Source organism: Lolium perenne, chromosome 2 (assembly GCF_019359855.2).
Source record: "Lolium perenne isolate Kyuss_39 chromosome 2, Kyuss_2.0, whole genome shotgun sequence".
Lineage (NCBI taxonomy): Eukaryota > Viridiplantae > Streptophyta > Magnoliopsida > Poales > Poaceae > Lolium > Lolium perenne.
This window is the reverse complement of record NC_067245.2, coordinates 316,446,489-316,468,942: the sequence shown is the minus strand read 5'-3', so window position 1 is coordinate 316,468,942 and position 22,454 is coordinate 316,446,489. Positions and strand designations below refer to the sequence as shown.

General features: G+C 45.0%; 1 long non-coding RNA gene across 2 annotated transcripts; it reads right to left on the bottom strand.

The window, feature by feature from the left end:
* Positions 1–738: 738 nt before the first annotated feature.
* Positions 739–5,158, bottom strand: LOC127336740 (uncharacterized). 2 transcript variants are annotated; one of them, XR_011752829.1, is made up of 5 exons: positions 4,620–5,154; positions 4,340–4,455; positions 2,584–2,615; positions 1,712–1,817; positions 739–1,268 (listed from the first exon to the last, which is right to left on the bottom strand). It is a non-coding gene; the product is annotated as an uncharacterized lncRNA (long non-coding RNA). The 2 variants fall into 2 exon arrangements; XR_011752828.1 differs by having other exon boundaries at positions 743–1,268; positions 2,212–2,615; positions 4,620–5,158.
* Between the last annotated feature and the right edge of the window lie 17,296 nt (positions 5,159–22,454).

Genomic DNA, 22,454 nt, shown 5'->3' with positions numbered 1-22,454 from the left:
CCAGCTATAGATAGGAAAAGCGTTCAGTACCTCAATCTCCATGCTAGAGGTAAAGCCGTAATCGGCAATCTTGGAGAAACAATGCAAAAGAATTGCTGAGATAGTTGTGGGCTTCTGTTGTGTGTGAATAATGTTTTGACCAATGCATAGGCGTGGGTGCTTCCATTTATTTAAAACTCATTTGTCGCGTCATTTGTGTTTATTATGATAGCTGAATACTACTATTCTTTCTATATATGATCATTGAGTTGTTGGCTAGTCTTCTTGAACGTTTACGAAGGTGAGGGCGAGTCTCAATAGATTGTGTGTTACAAAGGTGAGGGCAAGTCTCAATATATTGTACATGTGTGACAGAAGTTTTATTTAGTTGCATGCGAGTCTCTACAGAATGTCATTGGGCCATGGATGGAAGTGGTGAGCGGTCTTCTTTGGGCCATGGGCGAGTTCTTGGTGAACCGACTAAGTAGAAAACACAGGAAAACATGATGATTTCAAGAGAATAGATGCTTGTGTTATGCACAAAGACCTCGGTAGCCAAATGTTAAAATAAGTGATATATATTGACTTCATCACTGTTTTCATACAACTGATATCAACAAACTACAAACCTTTGCCTTTTCTGAGAATTGATTAGCCTGGATGATATCTGGAAGGCAAAAACATAAGAGACCTGGGCATTTCCAAGGGGTTAGGGCTAATTAGGTTTTTTTAGAATCATTTTTCAGTGCCACTTCTAGCTTGCATGCTTCACACTCACGCAGAAGCTTTGCCAATATATGGAAAATAGAGAATTTGCATGAGACTTAGCCAAGTACATATAACAATAGTGGAAAGAGATTCCTAACTGATATTATACGTGTGTATTCCCTAAAGATTGTTTCCTGTGAAGCCAATAATCCTAGCGTTGTTAGTATTTTAGTACTTCCACCCAGGGCAAGAACCTATGGTAAATTTATAAATCTTCCTCGGAATCAAATGTAAATATTACTACCATGACCGAAAAAATATATAACTATACTGAGCAAGCTCCTTTGTAGGACATAGGATGACAAAACAACTAAATAAAATACACAAATGCGTCCGAGTGTGTTTTCTTCCAAGCATCAATGACCCATGCCCATGCTTATGTAGTACCAATACGGAAATGACTTCTACCAATTTGATCTTTCAGCTTCATGTAATTTAGAGAGCACAGTACAACAATGCAACAATGTTGGAGGCTCTCGATGCATCTGATAGGACATTATTCAGCTTATCAACATCAGGACCTGGCACAAAAGCAAGAAGGTTGCATCAAAATAGAGAACCAAATATCCTTGAGGCAGAGAACCAAACACAAAATGAGTTGGGAAACACTACCATTGAAAGATGGCAGAAAAATATACATCGAGACAAAGAACCAATAATATACTATCTTGAATTTCAGAATAGGTATACTATAGGATGTTCTCTCCTGATCATGCATTTTCTATCTCCTTCTCATTTGTATTCTCTCTGAAGATCTCTCTAGATCAGATCTTCCAGTGACGATCTTTTATTTTCATAGAGAGAAAACATATATCAGATTGCTACCACAAAAGAGTAATGTTCTACAGTAGCTTAACAGAAATTGGCCAAACAGATTAGTTTAGGGACAATATATAGAGCAACAAAGAATCAGAGAAAAGCAATAATAAACTTATATCATAAATCTGTTTCGCCAAGTTCATACCACACATTTCATGTTCATTAGATGAAGATATGTAGCCCGGATCACCTTCCACAAAATATATGCTAAGCCATTATTTGATTCCCTATTTTCCTTTTCTTTGCAAAACCTGCAATTAACAGTAAGCAAGGTTCAAAAGTAATAATACAATTACCTGATATCAGCAGCCCCCATTGTAATGTACAGTAGGTAATTCATCTTAACAGAAAGTTAATGCCAACATTGAAATTTATTTGATGCATTCATGAAAGTTGTGAAACTGACTGTTAAACTGCAAATATTTGTGACCACTAAGCCTATAACACACAGCGCGTAGGAACGACAGGAAGAGATGCGAGCTAGGAACTAAAAGCAAATACGACGATTCTCCAAATTCCACATCCAAGATACACTATGATAAAACCAGTGCAAGAACACCGTCTAGTGTTCCATTATCAATCCCTATGTGAAAGGGAACAACGTGGCAATCCAAAGAAAATCCAGGAGGTTTCAAGGTATTGTACTTGATCATTTTATCAGCAAGTTGTCTCACTCTTCGATATCCATTCTCGTATCTACAAGGAAACTATGTTTCAGCAATTATCACCCAAATATGGCTTATAACATGGTAAGTAAGTACAATGTACAAAAGGGTGTGTTGAAAAGGTCAACGATAATTAGTATGTAATCTCTATTAGTTGTCACCACAGATTTAAAGCACAATATGCTCGAACTGTTTTACTGTATCAATATGATTTTAAAATCATGTTTGCAGTTAAGAAGAGAAGATCAAACTTCAGTCAATAAAACACCAAATAAACGATGAAATATTGTCTCAATTATACCAAAGCAGAATAGGAAAAAAGGAATAACTTAATAGTGAGAGGTAAAAGTACTCTGTTCAGATAGCAAGCTCCCATCTTCCAATCTGCAAAACATGCCGCGTCAAGATTAGTTGTAGCACAATTCTCTTGCAATGAAACAACCTTGTTTGGGCAGTCACTCAAGTACTTAAAATAGCTATGCAGAAGTTATAAACACGTACAAAATAATCACATTTACAGCGGCAGTCCACCAGATTCTGAAGATACAACTCAGATTTTTGTGCTCTATTATGTACAGTATAAGACTGCAGATGAACAAAGTTATATCAATCGACACAGATATCATTATAAGCTTATAACATGTGAAGTCAAATCTACTTTCATGTGTTACAATAAAATTCAGTTGGGACAGAGGATTTACGACTTGGGACAGTAGGCATAATTTGCAATATCTTGTGTTTTCAAGTTTCCAAGAGTGCCACTCTGTTGGTGCTGGATTGGTGACATAGAGAATCAGGGAGGAGTACCCACAGGCTGCATATATGATGCTAACATTCTCTGTTTTCCTCTAATCAAAAGTATCTGATACTGCGCTTGAGCTTTACAATACTACTCTTGCTATCAATCAGTTGATTGAGAATGCAGATGAGTGCATTCGTGAAAATGATGCCCTTTATGGCATCTATATCAGGACGCTCAAGCCGGAGGCAAAATTTTAATTTACTCCTTTCTTTTATTCTTAGTTTTTACATTTGACTATGGGCATGATATCAAGTGCATCTTCCTAATTTTGATTATTTTACTGCATGTTATAAAATTTCTTGCCACAGGTATGTCATGCAAAAATATTATTATCCCATCTTGCTTCCTCCCCCACCCAATACCCAATGGAAATTGAAACATGACTGTAGTTCATTAGTTTCTTCATTAATTTCTCTTTTTGAAGATGCTTTTGCACATTATATTGACAGTTTTAAGCATCATAGAAATAATCTGAAACTCAAGAGGGGCCCTCGTCAGAGGCATTTATGTCGAATTTCACTATTTCTATTTCTACATATTTATAAGCTGCACTCATGCGTACTAAAACAGAATGAGAAAGGCCAAACCAAGATACCAGCTCCTACTACGTGCTTCCTCCGCTTCGACGGTATTCAGCGCTCTGCCCTGCCGACTTCAACACTCACAGTCTAGTAGTTGTTCGGGTGGCGGCAGGGTAGCTTTCAGCAAGGTCTGTGTATTCCGCACTCTCGATAAATCATGTGGTTGCACTCTCAGTAATATGATAACAGTCATGCAAGAAGTTTCCTTTGCGAAGCCGGAACACATTATTTTTGAACACGCTGAAAATCGAAACATAGATAAAAGATGTTTTTTACTGAACAAAGTATTTGGCTCCACCTGTAAGAACAAATGGCTTGAAGGGTCTAGTTTCTTTTAGGACTGCAGCCTATAGTTTATTCTTTTCTGAATGTCTTAAGCATACAGGAACAATTACCAGGTTCAGCAAGATCTATTATAGAGAAAATAATCACGCGGTGATAATTACCATGCTGGAACCAATATATAATTACATAGAAAATACCACCCAACTGGGAAAACAAAGAGAAAACATAATGTGCAAGTACAATGTAGAGACCATAGTCATGACAGTAGCATGGTCGCTGCACAAAAAGTTAAGCGACAGCCTTATCACATAATACCGCATAAGCCCACTATCCAAGCTAATACATGATAGCTCCCTCTCTCCAAACTCCATACAGTTACCAAGATGAATGGATTGCACAAAAGGTTACGGGGAAGAAGAAAATAAAGAGAATCCAAGTACCTGCATTTCACCAAATAGGAGTGTGCGTCCAAACAATCTTTCCTTTCATGGTCGCCTGACTTCTCCAATCCACCTGTATTCCCGTGATTCTTTTCCTCACTAAATCCATGTCCAAACTGCAAGAAATAGCAGGAAACCAGAAGAAAAACTCAATCATTTTAGCGAGCCGGAAAAAATACAACATCCAGCTATACACATTCGAATCACATGAATATGAAATAAAGAAAGAGCATATACACCTCCCACTGCCCAGATCTGGAGTACATTAAAACTGGCCCACCTTAGGAAATAGAAACTGAAGGTAGAAACGAATGGGGGAAGGAGCAGAAGGCTCAGCCGTGGACACCTGCTCTCCGTCCTAGCCATGGTCGGCAGCTGCTGCTGCTCGGCCGTGGCGTGCCTCCCCTCCTTCTGCTGCCCGAAGCTGGTGGAGTTGAGGATGCACTGGCGGCTAGATGACGCCCGTGCCGTTAGTTGTCGAGTCGAGAATACACCGACAAAGATCTAGATCCCCGCGAGGTATTCTGTGGAGTCCTACGCTTGCTACCGCCGTTGGCTGAAAGAGGCAGAGAGAGGAGGTGAGGTGGGAGAGAGAAAGAGAGAGTAGGGGCAGAAGAGGGAGCGATCAGGCGCATACCGCTGGCCGCCGCCGGACCCGCCGTTGAAAAGGGCATCTCAGTCCTCGCCGCATCCGCTTCTGCCTAAGGGGAAAAGGGCACCGCCTCTCCACTCGAAACTGTGTGGCCGACCTCCCCGTCATCTTTTTTTAACTTGCCGTCCCTTTGTCGGAGGCAGAGGAACCTCCATACCAAAAGCGGCTCTGCGAACCCATCTCCCTCCCAACCTCGCGCGGCAGCAAGCCATCACGGTCCCCGGCGGTTCATGCTGCCCACGACACCGTCGTCGTCTGGTGGCAGCAGGGCGGCTTCTAGGCCATGATCTCAGATCAAGAAGAGGCGGTGGCGCCGCTGGCCATCGAGCAGCCACTTAACAGATCATGTCGCCCTCGGCCTCCACGCGCGGTTCTTCGGTGCGGCGGCCGCCCGGCTGCTGGTCGCCGACATGACACGGCGCCATGCCGGCCTCCGCCGCCGCGGAGCCTCGCCTCGGCTGCCGGCGCGCCGTCCTTCGCCTCCACACGCAGTTCTCCGGTGAGGCGGCCGCCCGGCTACTGGTCGCCGACACGACACGGCGCCATGCCGCGCCGCCGCGGTGCCTCGCCTCGGTCGCCGGCGCGTCGTTCTTGGCCTCCACCCGCGGTTCTCCGGTGTGGCGGCCGCCCGGCTGCTGGTCGCCGACACGACACGGCACCATGCCGGCCTCGGCCGCCGCGGAGCCTCGCCTCGGCCGTCGGCGCGTCGTCCTCGGCCTGCACGTGTGGTTCTTCGGTGTGGCGGCCACCCGTCGCCCGGGCCCGTCCGTGTTGCTGACGTCTCCGCCCAGTGGTCGAAGCACAGCACGGGGCCATCCACGAACAGCCACCTCACCACCTGGACGCCCACCAGCAGCTGACGCCCCCCAAACAACCGCCCCTTCATCAACAGGAACAGAAGCACGGCACGTCAGCCGGGCGGACGGATCGACGTCAACGGCCCAATCCACGAACCATCATAGAAAAATCCAAGCTGACAAGGAGGAAGGAGATCCGACGGCAGAAAGAGGGAAGAAAGAACAGGAAGAGACGACCGGAGAATACTAAATCGAAGGAAGAAGAATATAGGAGACCTCTGGAAGTGACCACGGCCCACCACCGCACCGCTTTGCTGCATGTTCTATGGACCCACGGGTGAACAGCGGCACAGTAACCAGAAAAATATTAGAGACACCCGAAAGGAAGTAACGAATGAGTAACCAGATGAAAGTGGAATAAAAAACATAAGCAAGACGTCCCCCAGGTAAACACAGAACATTACGGATGCAAACCACCACACGTGTCAGCAAATGACATAGTCAAAAAATAAACCTGAAAATTTGAGAAAAATCGAATCTGTTAAGGTTTAATATAGTAGTTATTAAATTCATAATGATGTATATTTTTTTGGATGATATACATTTGGTATTGGAGAGGTAGATAATTTTCTCAATAAATTTGGTTATAGTTGGTAAAGTTTGATTTTTTTAAAAACGTATATGCATTATATTATGGTAATGAGGGAGTAGTTAACAACTACTGCCTACACGTTCCATAATATAAGGCGTATAATTTTGTCTAAAGTCAAACAAGGTAGAATTTTATCAAGTTTATAGAAAAATCTACTGAGTGCTATGATACTATATAAATATAATATGAAAAGTGTGTCATGATATATCTAATGACATTGATTTAGCATGATAGATATTGATAGTTTTTTCTAAAAACTTTGTCAAACTTTACATCGTTTGAGTTTGAAAAAACGCCTTATTTTACGCAACAGAGGTAATATAAATACTCAAAAATTGATCTTGATATAGTCTAGTACTCTAGTTGGTCAGCTACAAAAGCAACCCTGATGTGGGCATTACCCTTCGGGTAACATTTATTGTACTACCTCCTACGGCCCAGCTAGGGGCCCATGAAGACACTCGACGACCAGGTGGGCCATAGCGTCGGTTCCGAAGAAGGATTCTTGAAGCACAAGGCAAGAAGATGAAAAATACAAGGAAAGTTTAGATCTAGGACTCTCTGTAACCTAGTCGTACCCGGACAGATCTCTCGAGACCTGGCTCCCAATATAAGGGCCAGGAGAGGGGCTGCCGAGGAACACACGCAATCATAGCAATCATAGCCACCGCAATTCTAGGGCTAGGTCATTACAGAACTTAGTCTCTCGACGAGTTCACAGCCGAAACCTTCGGCACCCCATTGTAATTCGATATTTTCATAATCAAGATCAGACAGGCAGGACGTAAGGGGTTTGCCTCATCGAGGGCCCCGAACCTGGGTAAATCGCTCTCCCCGCTTGTTTGATAACCGATGTCTCGTGTCAGCCTACAGGATTCCATCTACCCTAAGCCCCATACGGAGGGCATTGCCGAGGAGTACCCTCGACAATTGGCGCTATCTGTGGGAAACCTGTTGGCGCAAGATCCGTCATCGGCAGATTCGGCCATGTCGTCGGCAGCTTCATCTACACCGCCGGCATCACCACCGGCCCCTTCGTCGCCAAACTCGGGGAATTCAATTCGATTCGGTTCCTTCGAGTTTACCCCGCACAGTGACTCGTCTGGCTCGACCTTTTCGGATCTGCAAGGAGGTTTGGGCGTGACGTTCGGAAGCTTCATTACAACGTCAACGCAGAAGGGATCCTTCGGCTGCCCGAACCGTTTGTCTCCAGAACAGCCAGGAAACCATCTCCATCAGTCGCAAGATCGATTGCGACCTCGTCAGTCGACCTATCGGCCGGTTTGACGGACTCGATGAACTCTTCTTCACCATCGATCACCCGGTCAATGTCCTCTATGTCGATTGGATCCGATGATTCCATGTCAACCGATATGACTTCATATTACTGCTTAAACTGTGATACTAGGCACGGATTGGGATCGAGTGATACACCGTTCATATGCAGCGCCAGATACTCATCGGGAGAGGAAAGCATCGACAGTGCCATCAAGATGACCACTTGGAAGATGGCGCGTCATCAAGTCTACGCTACCCTCAACGCAGGAAACGCAGCGAACGGAGGAGGAGGAGGAGACCACACCCCCCGTTCTAGCAGGCGACGTAACTCTGAAAACAGCGCCAGTAACAACAATAGCGATTATACTATCGCGGAGGAAGAGTGGGTAGCAGCCCGAGCTGCCGTAATCAACAATACGCCGCTTCCTGCCGGAACTTCGGTTGGAACTCTCAATGCATATCGTTCTATTTTGGAAAAGAATCGGGAGCGACTATCAAACGAGCAGGCCACCCTCGATCGACGTCTACTTGCAGCAGATCAATCTAGTGAACGACGGAGGGCCTCGCGAGGAAGTGCATCTCGAAGCAGCCAAGGTGCAGGGAAGCATCGATCAAGATTGTCTCGACTTTCGGAAGATGATGCTAGAGAAATAACGTCAAACCTATCGAAATCCTTCATGACCACCGACACTGCGGGTATGTTGAGGCCAAAGACCGTCGAAGGAGCAACCGCCAATCTCGCGGCATATTTGATCAACCAGCAACCAGCACCCGAAGGTCCAATGGCTCAAGCTCATCGGGGTGACCTGGAAAGCCTCGCAATCCTTGGAGATAAGCTGGTTCCGCGGAAAGAAAAATCTACACTTCAAGCTAGCGGTTCAAGGCACCGTTCGAGGGACGCTCGAGATGAAATTACTCAGAGCAGGATCGACAGAGCCAGGCGACGGTGAGCGGCAAGGAAAGAATACGACAGTGATGATTCCGAGGAAAGTCAGGAGTACGACGGCGAGATGAGGGGAGCTGATTGTTTAAGCTACAAGATCCGCGAAACAATGCCGCCCAAAAGGTTCAAACCTACTCCTACTGATGCCGCTAAATATGATGGGCAACAGGAGCCGAGGTCTTGGATAGACGATTATCTGCAGATTGTAATCTTACATAAGGGAAACCAAATAGCGGCGATGCAGTGCCTGCAGCTCTACCTGAAGGACTCAACACGAGCCTGGTTAAGAGGTCTACCAAAGGGATCTATCAAATCATGGGACAATCTGGTAGACACTTTCGTTAAAAACTTCCAGGCAACGTATAAAAGGCCTATTGGAATCGATGAATTACGTCATTGCCAGCAGAAGCCGAAGGAGTCGATGCGTACGTACATCGGGAGATTCACTAAACTCTTGAACGCTGCCGAAGATGTCTCTGTCGACAGGGCAATCGACGCCTTCAGCAACGGTATTCGACGCGAATCTTACATAGAGGAGCTGGGGCGTAAGAAGCCGAAGACCATCACCAAGTTAATGGAAATCGCCAATAGTTGGGCTGATGGTGAGGATAACGTACGAAAACCTCGCCCACGCAGTGACGACGAAGATGACGACCAGCCGAGGCATGATTCAGGCAGTCGAAGAGATCGCCGTAAGAAAAGGAAGGATCGCGGATACGATGATACTAACATGGTAGCCGCAGGATATTCTGATCGACGGGATGATCGGTACGACGACAGGCGAGATGATCGGCACGATAACAATCGCAATAACTCAAGGAATCGTGACAACTATAAACCACGACCCTCGAGGATCCCTGAATTGCCTTTTGCTGAAAAGATAAACGCTCCCTGTTACTTACATGCGTACATTGACTCTAAGGATGATAAGAAAAAATCAAGTCACCTACTCAGGGATTGTCGACAGTTCATTGAGATGCAGAAGTTTATCCAGCAGTAGCAGCCGAGTCCACCACCACCACCGCCACCACCTCAGCACCAAGTTCAGCAAGTGCAGCCTCGCAACTCTAATGAGCCCTTCCCTCCACCACGGGGACAGATGAGCATGATTCACAGAACTGGTGTTTCGAGAAGGGAAATGAAGAAGATAACTCAAGAAATCAACCTGGCAGAGAGTATTATGGCCAATATTCCAGAATACATCGATTGGTCATCTCAAGATGCCAGGGAACAATGGAACAAACATCACAGTCTATGGAAGTTTTTCACGCTCAGATAACTGTGATCGCGAGTTTCAGAGGATTGCTGCCAAGTTTGGAATAAAACAAGAACCTGTCGACTTCCCCTCCAAATCATTAGCACTCGACGATAAGGAAGACGAGCGCGCCAAGAAAACAAAGAAGAAACCGGATGATCCTGCTCCGAAAGCTTCGGCAGTTGGGCCTTCGGCACCTGACAGCAAGGCCTCTATCGAAGACAGTAAAGCTCTAGCACTTGCTGCAAGTACCCCTGATGAAATCAACGACGCCTCCAAAGCCACCGGCACATTAGACAAGATCGAAGATAAGAAGAACCCTCCTCTTGTTTAAGAAGATGGGTAGCATTATATACATTTAGTTTTTTCTCTTTCAATAAGGCTTTTTTAGCCACTTAGTCTTTGCTTACTTTCATAAAGACTCAAGTTTCGTTTTGTCTGAAGTATTGCAGTAATTCGGGACACCCGAACAAAGTTTATCAAGACCTTTTTTCGTATACTATAGCGAACATTGGTTTACTTGAAAATATACCCAAGATTGCACTCTAAAGCCTCTGAAAATACGAGTGCTACGATGCAAAATTGGCGGGAGTTTTGCTTTTATCCTTTGCTACAAAAGCCTCAAGAATACGAGAGTGCTGCGGATTGCAAGGATAATAAACACATACAAAACGACCCATGACCGGTACTTTAAACTACAGAAGTACTAAAGAGCGACGGAGTCATCGGCAGGTTTAGTTCCATCGATTTGTTCGGGAGCTGCTGTCAAGTCATACGTCGGTTGAAAGCAAAGTTGCACTTACATCGGGTTTCACAAACTCACAACATGAGCTGATCACTCAAGAAATTTACTGCCAACAAACACACATATACATCATAATACAGATGTAAAACGAGTAATTAAGATTTACTCTATTCATACTAACGCTTGCCAACGGCATTACAAAATTACAAAAGGGAGGTACATATATATACCTTACGATGAATCAGTTTAAATCCAAAGCATCCGAACAATCGGATACAGCAAGCATTGAAGTATTTACTTTACAGCAGGAGCATAAACGTTTTTCAGGATTCTTCTTCTAGAACCCTTGCTTCTTCAATTACCTTTGAACTATGTTCCAGCCTATCGACTACAATGGTAGAAGGAATATGATCCTTGGCAAGGAGATGTCCTACATCACCATCGGCATTTGCGATGGCCATAAGGTATATTGATGGGTGTTTCGACAGAAGAAAAGCGAAAGCAGATTGAGCTCCAGCAACAAGTTGCGCACGGACCAAGCTTCGGATCTTCCTGACATTATCGAATTGAGACATCAAAGTTAGTAATGTAGGAGGAACCTTATTCAGGGGGAACATTATCTTCCACATTACTCTCAAGACAGTATAGCACTTGGTGAAAAATCGGTGCACTTGTTGCACCCAATCCTGAAACTTCGCGACAGTGGAAGCTTTTGATTGATTCCTCCAAAAAACCTCATCCAAAGATGCAAGATGGGTGATGGCATTTATGCGTTCATGGATACGCTTGTTCTCTTCCGATAAGTTCAGAGCTATGACTATAGGAAGCAATGAAGGAAGTCAAGTCAAGAGATTAACTTTATTATTCAAGAAGTTAAGGAACAGGAAGTTAGGATACTTACAATTCAAACTTTCTGTGGCCTTGTGCAATTCAGTAAGGGCATATCGTTCTGCGTCGGCGGCTAGTTCGCCCTTCTTCTTTATAACAGCGGCCATGACATGAATACCACGCATGTCCTTTTCCATCTGGGCGATTCGAGCCTTCATGCGCTGGAGGCGATCATTTTCAGAAGAACCATCCGAAGAAACTTCAGTAAAGGAAGGTACAGGAACTACCTGCGAAGTTACACCATTAAGGACACAATGGAATATATGAGCTTATCAATTGGACTCACTCCCATCGGGAGCGTGCGATTAAAAAGTATCGAAAGTATTACAGCAAGAGGGTATTGGCAACATTGCCGATACGGAATTCATTACAATAAAAAGGTCTTACGACGGGAAATTGTTTTAAAACGAACAAGGTTACAATCCAACATAAAAAGAAGTCAAGGAGCTTGAGTCTGAGTCGACAAGCTTGGGCCAGTAGCCGATTTGTTCGACGAAACCAATTCAAGAAGCTGACGAGCACATTTGAGCGCTGAAGTTTTATGGACACTTAAGTCAATAAGTCGCCCATCCTGTTCCTTTGGCAGCTCCTTGGACATTTTTTTAATATCGGCTTTGAAGCCATGACCCATCATAAGCTGAAAAGCTAGGAGAGCGTCGTAGGTGCGTGAAGTGCGTTTGAATACCTCAATAACTTCCTTTGTGTCGACAACAAAAGCATCTGTTAGTTGCTCCAGAGTTTTGCTTTGGTCGGCCTTGGGAAAAATCATCGAGTGCATCCTCAGCATGACTCCTTTATTCTTCTGGAGAAGAGCCTGAATGAGTTTGTGAGATTCAAGGGTCAATGACAAAGCATCGACAGGGGAGTTATCCTGGAGCTTCTCTAAGGCGTCAGCAGGGATATCGGCAGCTTCTGCAAAAAACGAAAAGGAAAAATTTGTTAGTTGTAATTAAGCCAGGAGAGGAAAAATTAAAAAAAAAAGAGAGAGGCTAAGTCGATAAGAATTACTGAGCAGGGCTAAAATGGATTGGCGAAGAAGATTGTCCTTTTCATTTCTTTGAGCTTCGGCAGCGGCCTTCAAAGCTTCTTCGTCTTTCAGTCTCTTCTTCAGCTGCTCAAGCTCTCCCTTCAGAGAATCAGCGTTCTGACGAGTTTCGGCAGCCATTTTGATTGCATTATCAAGCTTAGAGGAAGTTGAATCAATTTCCTCCTGAAGCCGAATCTTGTCAGCTTCGAGTGAGGTGAATTGAGAGGCGAAGGCCTCCAAAGAAGAAATGATTGATCGAATATCCTGGAGAAATGAATATAAGTAGTTATTAATAGAAATGAATATAAGTAGTTATAATTTATAAAGACTCAGAAGCTGTCAATAGCAGGCGTGTTAATAAGAAAGCTTACAGGCTTTTCAGGAGGTGGAGAAGTTGTAACAGCAGTCGAAGGAAGCTCCTTCCCTTTAGAAAGGGAAGAAGTTGTCGAAACTTGAGCTGCAGGAATTGTTGCGGGAGCTGAAGCTTCAGGAGCTGCCAGAGTTGGCTTGATAGAACTTGACTTGGCCTTCTTTGGGGGAGGCTCTATGAAGCCCTCATCACTGAAAACATATGAACCAGGCAAAATGAGAACATTAATACAAGAGAAAATCTCGAAGACTGGAGCAATGGGAAACACTCACAGATCAAACAGATCGTCTTCATCGGCGAACCCGCCAGACGACCTCTTTGAAGGCATCACATTCACCTTTTCCGCAGCTGCATCAACAAAGGCAGCATGATCAGCATCGTCGTCATGGATCGACTCCGCCGTATCACTTGTATCATCAGCAAGGGATTTAGGATCTATGGAAAAAGCTTCGGGATTCATCGGATCATTGTCTTCATCTTCTGGATCTATATTTTCTTCAGTACGGGATTCTACGGGAATAGAAGAATTTCTTTCTTCAAGATTGTCATCCGACATGTCTTGAAAATGTTCGGGAGCTATCAGGATCTACTGAAAGAATTAAGTAAGAATAATGAAAAACATAAAGTTTGGAAGCAATAAGTTAACACAAATACAAAGGGGGAATTACCTCGTTCGGTGGATGTCAGCATCGAAAGGCAATTGAAGAGATAGAAGCGGAATCGAGTCTTCCTGACTAAAGTGGGTCAAGCGCCTAACTTCATCAAGCAGTTCTTTCTCGGATAGTTCGGCAACGTTCACTCTGGTCTCGTCCTTGGGGCCTGAATACAACCACATCGGGTGGGCCCTGGACATAATTGGCTGGACTCGACGTTTCAGGAAAACGGCGGCTATCTCTGTACCTATCATGGTTTGGCCATCGGATTCTTTGATTCGAAGAACTCTCTCAAATAATTTGTCGACTGTTGGTTTCTCTTCGGGTGATAGAATATTCTTCCAAGATCTCCTGGGCACGGCCTCGAGGACATCGGCAAATCGTGGTAGTTGCGTGTCGGCTGCTGATGAGTCTTTGATATAGAACCACTTCAATCTCCATCCTTGGACAGATTCCCTCATTGGAAAATTGAAGTAATTAACTTCTTTGCGGACAGCGAATCCAACTCCGCCGGTGACGAAGGACCCGCTACTACAGTTGTATCTCTTCACAAAGAAGATCTTTTTCCATAAACCGAAATGAGGTTCGATGCCCAGGAAAGCCTCACATAAGGTGATAAAGATAGCGAGATGGAGGATCGAATTGGGGGTTAATTGCCACAATTGGATCTCATACACACGAAGGAGGCGCCGGAGGAATTCATGAGCAGGAAGGGAAAGACCACGATAAAGGAAAGACAAGAACATCACAGTAAAACCGGCGGGGGGATTGGGGCGTGAAGCCGCACCTGGGAGAATGACGTTCCCCTCGTCCGATGAGATTATGCCGAGGCTCCGAGCCCTTTTCTCGTCACGTTTGGTGGTTGTGGAAGCCGGCCAATCACCAGGTACAGGTCCAACCATGGAGCTCTCCGGCGCGGGCGGCGCAGGAGCTGGGGCAGAGGTATCCGATGCACCCTTCCTCGGTGCGCTTGGCGAAGCTTTAGTGGCGGCACCGCTAGCCGTAGCACTGGCGGAAAGAGCGAGATTCTTCTTCTTCACCATCGTGAGGGAGATCTGAAGGATATCTAAAGAACGGCGACGCTGGCGGCGCAGAGGTTGTGAGTAAGAAGGATGAGCGAGGGAGAAGGGCTGCGGGAGAAAGGGTGGAAAGGGTAAAATCTGCCCCCTGCGGTTATAAACTAAAGGAAGTTTGGGATTAGGCGACCACGTGTCGTTGTTTCTAATTTATTAAAGGATCTTTTTCATCGTTGTGCGCGGAAACCGAGGAGACGTCTTGGTAACTGTACAAACACTGGTCATTCCCCAAACTGAACTGCGCAGAAGTAGGGCGGGCCCGCCTGGTCATGTCCTGTCAGTCAGATCGCAGTAGTGATTACGTCATCAATGATGTCACGAGAAGTATCGACTTCGCGTGAAGCATCCTAAGGAAATTAAAAACTATCGACTGGATCGGTTTGAGTCTACACACGTATGCAAGCATCCGTGCCTAGACTCGGGGGCTACTCCCATCGGGAGCGCTGGACGCGCACCCGATATAATTTGGTCTCGAAGACTTTTTGCACTAGTGATTGCATCGGAAGCATCCGAAGAAAACTGAAATATTTGAGTGGTTTGGACTGAGTCTGTACTCGGTTGCAAGCATCCGCGCCCAGACTCGGGGGCTACTCCCATCGGGAGTGCTGAATGCACACCCCATAAAAGTTATAGACTCGAAGATTTTTGGCTTAGCCCAGAATCATGCCCGGAGACTTGATTCTGTGTAGGGTAACGTTGTTTTGCCATCGGCAGTTAACCGGTAGAAACCGGGCACGTTACTCAATATCCTTTACGTACTAAATCTTGCTTGAAAAAAATGAAGACCCGATGAAAGGAGATATATCGGATGACCATAACAGTTTCGACAGAGGAAGTACTCGAGTAGAACAACTTGAATCTACACACGGTTGCCAGCATCCGTGTCTAGACTCGGGGGCTACTCCCATCGGGAGCGCTGGACGCACACCCGATAAAGAAGATGCTACTATTACAAGAAAGTCTAGTTTTTTCCGGCAAGAATGAAGACTCGAACAGAAGACGCGTCTTTTATTCCCTGCCCGAAGTTTCTTCGGCCAGTCACTCGGGGACTACTGATGTGGGCATTACCCTTTGGGTAACTATTATTGTACTACCTCCTACGGCCCAGCTAGGGGCCCATGAAGACACTCGACGACCAGGTGGGCCGTAGCGTCGGTTCCGAAGAAGGATTCTTGAAGCACAAGGCAAGAAGACGAAGAATACAAGTAAAGTTTAGATCTAGGGCTCTCTGTAACCTAGTCGTACCCGGACAGATCTCTCGAGACCTGGCTCCCAATATAAGGGCCAGGAGAGGGGCTGCCGAGGGACACACGCAATCATAGCAATCATAGCCACCGCAAGTCTAGGGCTAGGTCATTACAGAACTTAGTCTCTCGACGAGATCACAGCCGAAACCTTCGGCACCCCATTGTAATTCGATATTTTCATAATCAAGATCAGACAGGCAGGACGTAAGGGTTTTGCCTCATCGAGGGCCCCAAGCCTGTCTCGTGTCAGCCTATAGGATTCCATCTACCCTAAGCCCCATACGGAGGGCATTGCCGAGGAGTACCCTCGACAAACCCTGTGGAATTTTCTTAGCACGTGATCATTGTGGAAACCCCAAATGGAGGACGAGCTCCACCTAGTCATTTTATTTTCAAAATTTCAAAAGTCATATTTCAATGTTTCAAAAATAATCTATAAACCTAAATGTAGGTATTGATGTATACGACCAGTAAGCAAAATTTCAATGCGAAATAATTTGTTTTACATGGTACACAAAAAGGACAATAGTGTAAATCTGAGAATAATGAATAGCACACATTTAAAATTACTAAATTTGTTAGATTTTATCTAATTTGTGTAGCTTAGAATAAAAGAGTTCTACTCTCAGTTTTTGCATGCTTGCAGGATACATCATTGATTACACCCACACTTTTTCGCAGTTTTTTGAAACATTTTAATGTGTTTTTTTAAAAAATAAAGTGTTTCTTGGTAGTTCGGCCTCCAAACTGTCTTTTGCGTAGACCAAATTGTTAGTTTTCTTATATGGCTATAAGCATGCTTTGATATTTCACCCCCTAAATGAACAATTTCATGCAAACCTTTTGCAAACAAATGATGCCCAAACTTTAAATGATGACCAAACTTATTTAATAAAAGTCTGTGTGCATCAATTGATGCCGATATCGGGGTCTTATTCCCCTTTTCGAAAAAGGTGCCCAAATTGTAGGCTGAATTTCAGATTCTCTTGCGCTTGATGAGAATGTACCACTTTCCACGAAGTAGATCCCATTTCGAAACACGGTTCCCGATTTTTCCTTTGGATAATGTCTTTTGAGAAAAGCTACCGTATTGAGATGAGTATTCTAACCAAAATTCCAAGGTCATAAACCAAACTTTATGTGATAGAAAGCTACATCCAAGGGCGGCATTACCTGTATATGAAATTGGCAAATTGCCTCTCGTACTAACAAAGACAATAGCAAATGTACAATTATTTTTATAGAACTTTGAATACTATGTACTTTGTTGATTGGCAAGTTCAACAAAACATATCTAACAGCCAAAGTTGTACTTCTGTAAAATAAAACTGCCACGTTTTTTATGTTAATAAAAGTGCCACTTGTAATTGAGATAATAAACAACTCCACTTGTAAAATAAAACATGGGCTCAACCACTGTGAATAACTCACCAACTGATCAAGATCAAACCTAGCTGTCAGATGTAGAGGCAACCATATGGGCATTTCTATAGCCTACTGTCATTGGCCCAAAATATCTTTCACAAAGACCAAATTGTTAGCTTAATCATATACAAAGTACATAGGTTAACCTCTAGGGGATACTTTCCTGCTTCAGATTGATCTGCCAACTGGCCGGTGGCCTCCGTGAAAAGAAACAAACAAACCAGTGGTCCAGGTCTCGACTCTTCACAAAAAAAATCCAAGGAAAAATAATACAAGTCGTTAGGACACATGTGGTAGACTAGTACAATATACTACCAGTATATATGGCAGTATATACTTGTATAAATGGGAGACCTGAGATCGACGGGAGACCGAGCAACCAGAGGAACCTTCTTTTTCACAAATAAAAGAAACCAGAGGAACCTTCATGCCCTTCGCCACGTGGTAGTACTATGCAATCTGTCCTTCTTCTTGGTATGCACAATCTTGACATGGTTGTTGTCGACGCTCGTCCAATACTGCGCCCCAAACATTGGAACCGGATCCTCTAACTTGCATGAAAAGTCAGAAAAGCTTCAGTACTCTAACTTCCCTTCTTTTAAATTATATAATTAAAATCCAAATGATATAAATTAGTTTGCATCATGAATGTATGCCTGATGGCTAAGTGGATCTGGACACTCTACTCTGGGGAGCAGGGTCTCTGGGCAGATATCCTTCGCAACAAATACCTCAGGGATAAGGATCTGCTTACGGACGCTCACCGACCGGGATCGCATTTTTGGAATGCTATCCAAAAGATTAAGCACGTCTTTAGCTTGGGAGCTAAGCACGCGGTGCGCAATGGTAAGGCCACCAGATTCTGGCTTGACTGGTGGTAGGGGAGGGGGCCTCTAAAGGACAGATTCCCTGGGCTTTTCGCTATTGCCGCAGACTAGGATGCCACGGTGGCGGCGGTTTTCCCGAGTAATGCTTGCAGGGTGGCCTTCCGCCGCGAACTTGGCTTTGGGGAACGTGTTGAATGGGACAATTTGTCTCGCTTGGTGGATGGGCTAACCCTTTCTGAGCCTCAAGACCTGATCTCGTGGTCCCTAGAACCTTCGGGGAGGTTCTCGGTGCGTTCCTTGTATAAGCGAATCTATCAGGGTATCCCTTATAAGTACTTCGGTGTTCTGTGGGGGATCAGGGTCCCACTTACAGTGCGCATTTTCCTTTGGCATTTAGCCAAGAAAAGGTTGCCGTCTAATGACAACATTCGGAAGCGTAGGGGCCCTTCCAATGGCTGTTGTGCCTTGTGCGGGGAGGTGGAAGACAACAACCAGATTTTCTTCCTTTGCCCTCTAGCCAAATTCATGTGGAGTGCAGTCAGGGAATTACTGCACTGCTCTTGGAACCCCTCGTGTTGTACCGACATCTTTAGGATCTTGCACGTCCACGTTGGTCAAACTAGGTGAGTTTTTTGGCTAGCGTGTGCCGCCCTTTGTTGGACCCTGTGGAATCTTAGAAACCAGTTCACAATTGAAGGCGTGTTTTCGACACAACCGGGTGATGGACTATACAAAATGATCATGTATTTGCAGGTGTGGAAGCTTCTGGCTAGGAGTCAGGACCGCGAGGCGGTGGAGCTGATGATCGGCAAGATTCGAGCTCTCCATGCGACCATCAGGGATAGGGACTAGCCCTTGTTTGTATCTTTCTTATTGTTCTTTAGACTCTATGGTGCCATAGGCGTTGCGTTGGGGCACGTGTCTGTGTGTTCCCTTATCTTGCTATTCTCCTACTATATTCTGGGCTGGTGGAGCTTCCCTCCATCTTTCATCTTTCATCGTGATGTGTTATGTGTGTTACTTTGTTGGATGCTGCCGTTGGGGCTTTATTAATTTAAAGCCGGGCTCTGCTCGAGCCTGATGTTTAAAAAAACAATATAACCTTGTCAATAAGGCCAGTTAGGCTTCAAAACAAACTAAGGCCTATACATTTGTTCCGTAGGCGCGGCGACTGGCGTGCTTTGCATGAAAGAGCGTCGGCAGCTGACGAATAATAGGATACAACATCAAACGCCAAGGTGCGTTCTTTGTAGACTGACCAAAAGTTGCTACAAAGCTTAGCTTGCTGGGAATGGCAAAAGTAGTAGGCACTACCGCGTTGGAGGTCCGGGTGGACGTGGATGTGGATGTTGTGGTTGAACTTCCACCAGGCGAGATGCCGAGGCCGGTGATGTAGTTCCAGTTGATGTTTTGCACGTGACGGTGGAGCGTTGGTGAAAAGACACAGATGCCGCCTAGGGGGGGGGGGTGAATAGGCGGTTTAAAACTTTTACGATTATGGCTTAACAAATGCGGAATAAAACTAGCGTTTAATTTGTCAAGAATAAAACCTATATGACTATGGTTCACCTATGTGCACCAACAACTTATGCTAAGCAAGACAAGCAACTATGTGATAGCAAGATATACAACTTCAAGCACGAAGGCTATCACAAAGTAAAGTGCATAAGTAAAGGGCTCGGGTATAGGAATAACCGAGGTGATGCGGAGACAGCGATGTATCCCGAAGTTCACACTCCTGCGAGTGCTACTCTACGTTTTAGCGGTGTGGTGGACAAAACACTCCAAACGCCACGAAGGCCTCACCGTATTCTCCTCGAGCCTTCCCACCAAAAGGGAAACCCTCGATCCACTATGGAACCTTAAGGGTGGTCACCGAACCTGCACAAAGCTTGGGGCTATCTCCACAACTTAATTGGAGGCTCCCAATATGCCGCCACAAAGGCCTTGCCCTTGAGGAATCTCCACAACCTAATTGGAGACCCCAAGAGCACCACAAAGACCACTAAGCCATCTAGGGTCCAAAGACCAAAGAGGAACAAGCTCCCAAAGTGAATATCTCACGAACTTTCACCTCCACGTATCACCGTGGAGAACTCAAACCTATGCACCAAATGCAATGGCAAGAACACCACTAAGATGCTCAACTCCTTCACTCTCAAATTCCACCAAAGCTACAGAAGCTATTGGGGGAATAAGAGAGGAAGAACAAATAGGAAATCCACAAAGGAACTCCAAGATCTAGATCTAGTATGTTTCCCTCACTTAGAGAGGGATTTGATTGGTAGAAATGTAGATCTAGATCTTCTCTCTATTTTCCCTCAAATGGGGGCAAGAATCATGGAGGGATTGAGAGATAGAGGAAGCTTCTCAAAGACAACAATGCAGGAGAGAGAGCAACAGAAGCAACCAGATTTTGGGGAAGAAGAAGGCTTTAAATAGTCCTTCACAAAATAGAGCCGTTGCAGTACCACTGAGGCTGGAGTCTCCGGTGTCAGACACAGGAGTCTCCGGTCTGTCCAGTTACTTAGAACGGAGACTCCAGTCAGAGGGACCGGAGTCTCCGGCCCTAGGCGAGCCGACACCGGAGTCTCCGGTCTGCCAGAGAGTCTCCGGACCCACCATCAGAACGTGAGGCACAAGTGCCAAAACACTCGAGAATGGGAGGCCGGGGACTTCACCGGAGTCTCCGGCCCAAGGGGCCGGAGTCTCCGGTCTGGAGACTTGCAACAACTGCTGAAACCAAAACTGCAATATCTTGAGTTTGAGAACTCCGAATGACACGAAACCAATTTTGTTGGAAAGAGGACTACAAGAGCTACCCCCCACAAATATGGAAACAAGCAGGGGAGTATTTTATATGAATTTTACAGGTGAAACCTCTCAATACGAGAAACCGAGAAAATCACCAAACTCGAAAACGAAACAAGTGATACATGCTGACAAGGGTTTAACTTGTCAATGCCTACAGATTGTAGACTTAGGGTTTCGTAAGAAGTAGAGGGCAAGTAGATCTCGAAGGTTCAGACGAACAAAGGCGTCCGGTAAAACAAATTACGGTGGCTAGATTACACAATGATTCGATCCCTTCTTTCTGCCTCAGCTTTTCCTTTATATAGGAGGAGAACCCGAGGCTCATATCGTGTCGTACAAGGAGTTCTACCTCGGGTCGGTTTCGACCTTTCCTTATATTACATATATTCGGCATGCCTGCTAGGCATACCTATGTCAGTAGCCCCCGAGATTTTGCTTGAGTCGTAGAGTCGAGTAAAATCTCCATCGTACATATGTATAATAAATCATCGGATTACATCAATTCTGTGTTGAATATCTATTTTGCACAGGGATATCGGTAAATGAGGCTGGTTCATCTGACGGATCAGGTACCAGTTAATTGCTCTTGTGGCAAACCCGCAAAAACCTACTTCAAGCTCAAGTCCCTGGACTCGAGCTTGGAATACTGGTGTAATTCGACTCATGCCGCTTCGTGACTTATTATGAATCGAATTCCAGTTTTATTTTTCGAGTACCCAATGCGTCCGTCGGGATTTTTCTTCACATCTGTTGATGTGGATAAAGTGGGAGAGCGCATTTGGGTGCGATGCCACGCCACGCAGGACGGATTTTGGGGTCTTACCTTCATGATTCTTTTATGAATCACAGCATCTAGAGTTTTTACCGCGGCGGACGCGCTCCGGGAATATATTGTCGAGTGCCTTTGTTCGGCTGATGGAATACCTCATTTTTTCGAGTTGAGGTATCAATATTTTTACGCTCCCGATGGGAGTATATGACGAGTTTGTAAGACTCGAAGATATATGCCAATCGCTGAATTTCATCGGGTAAATACTATATTGCCTTTCTATCTTGTTATGAATATATTTCATGGGGTGCGTGACCAGCGCTCCCGATGGGAGTAGCCCCCGAGGCTACAATCGAGTGTTTCCACTCGAGTGTAGGCTCAACTTCTGCTATCTTGTCTCTTGTAATAAATCTTATGTAACTCTTGTCGAAGATTCTTTCAAATTCATCGGGTGCGCGACCAGCGCTCCCGATGGGAGTAGCCTCCGAGGCTACAGTCGAGTGTTTGCACTTGATTGTAGGCTCACATTGTTTTTCTTCAACTCCTTTTTCTATATTGTCTTTCTTTCGAGAACTCATCTTTTAAGAGTAGCCCCCGAGCATATGGACATGTACTTGTAGCTGACCATAGGCTCCGAATTAACTTCTTGCCGCATAATATTTTTCCAACTCGAATGTTTCTTCTAACTCGACTGTTT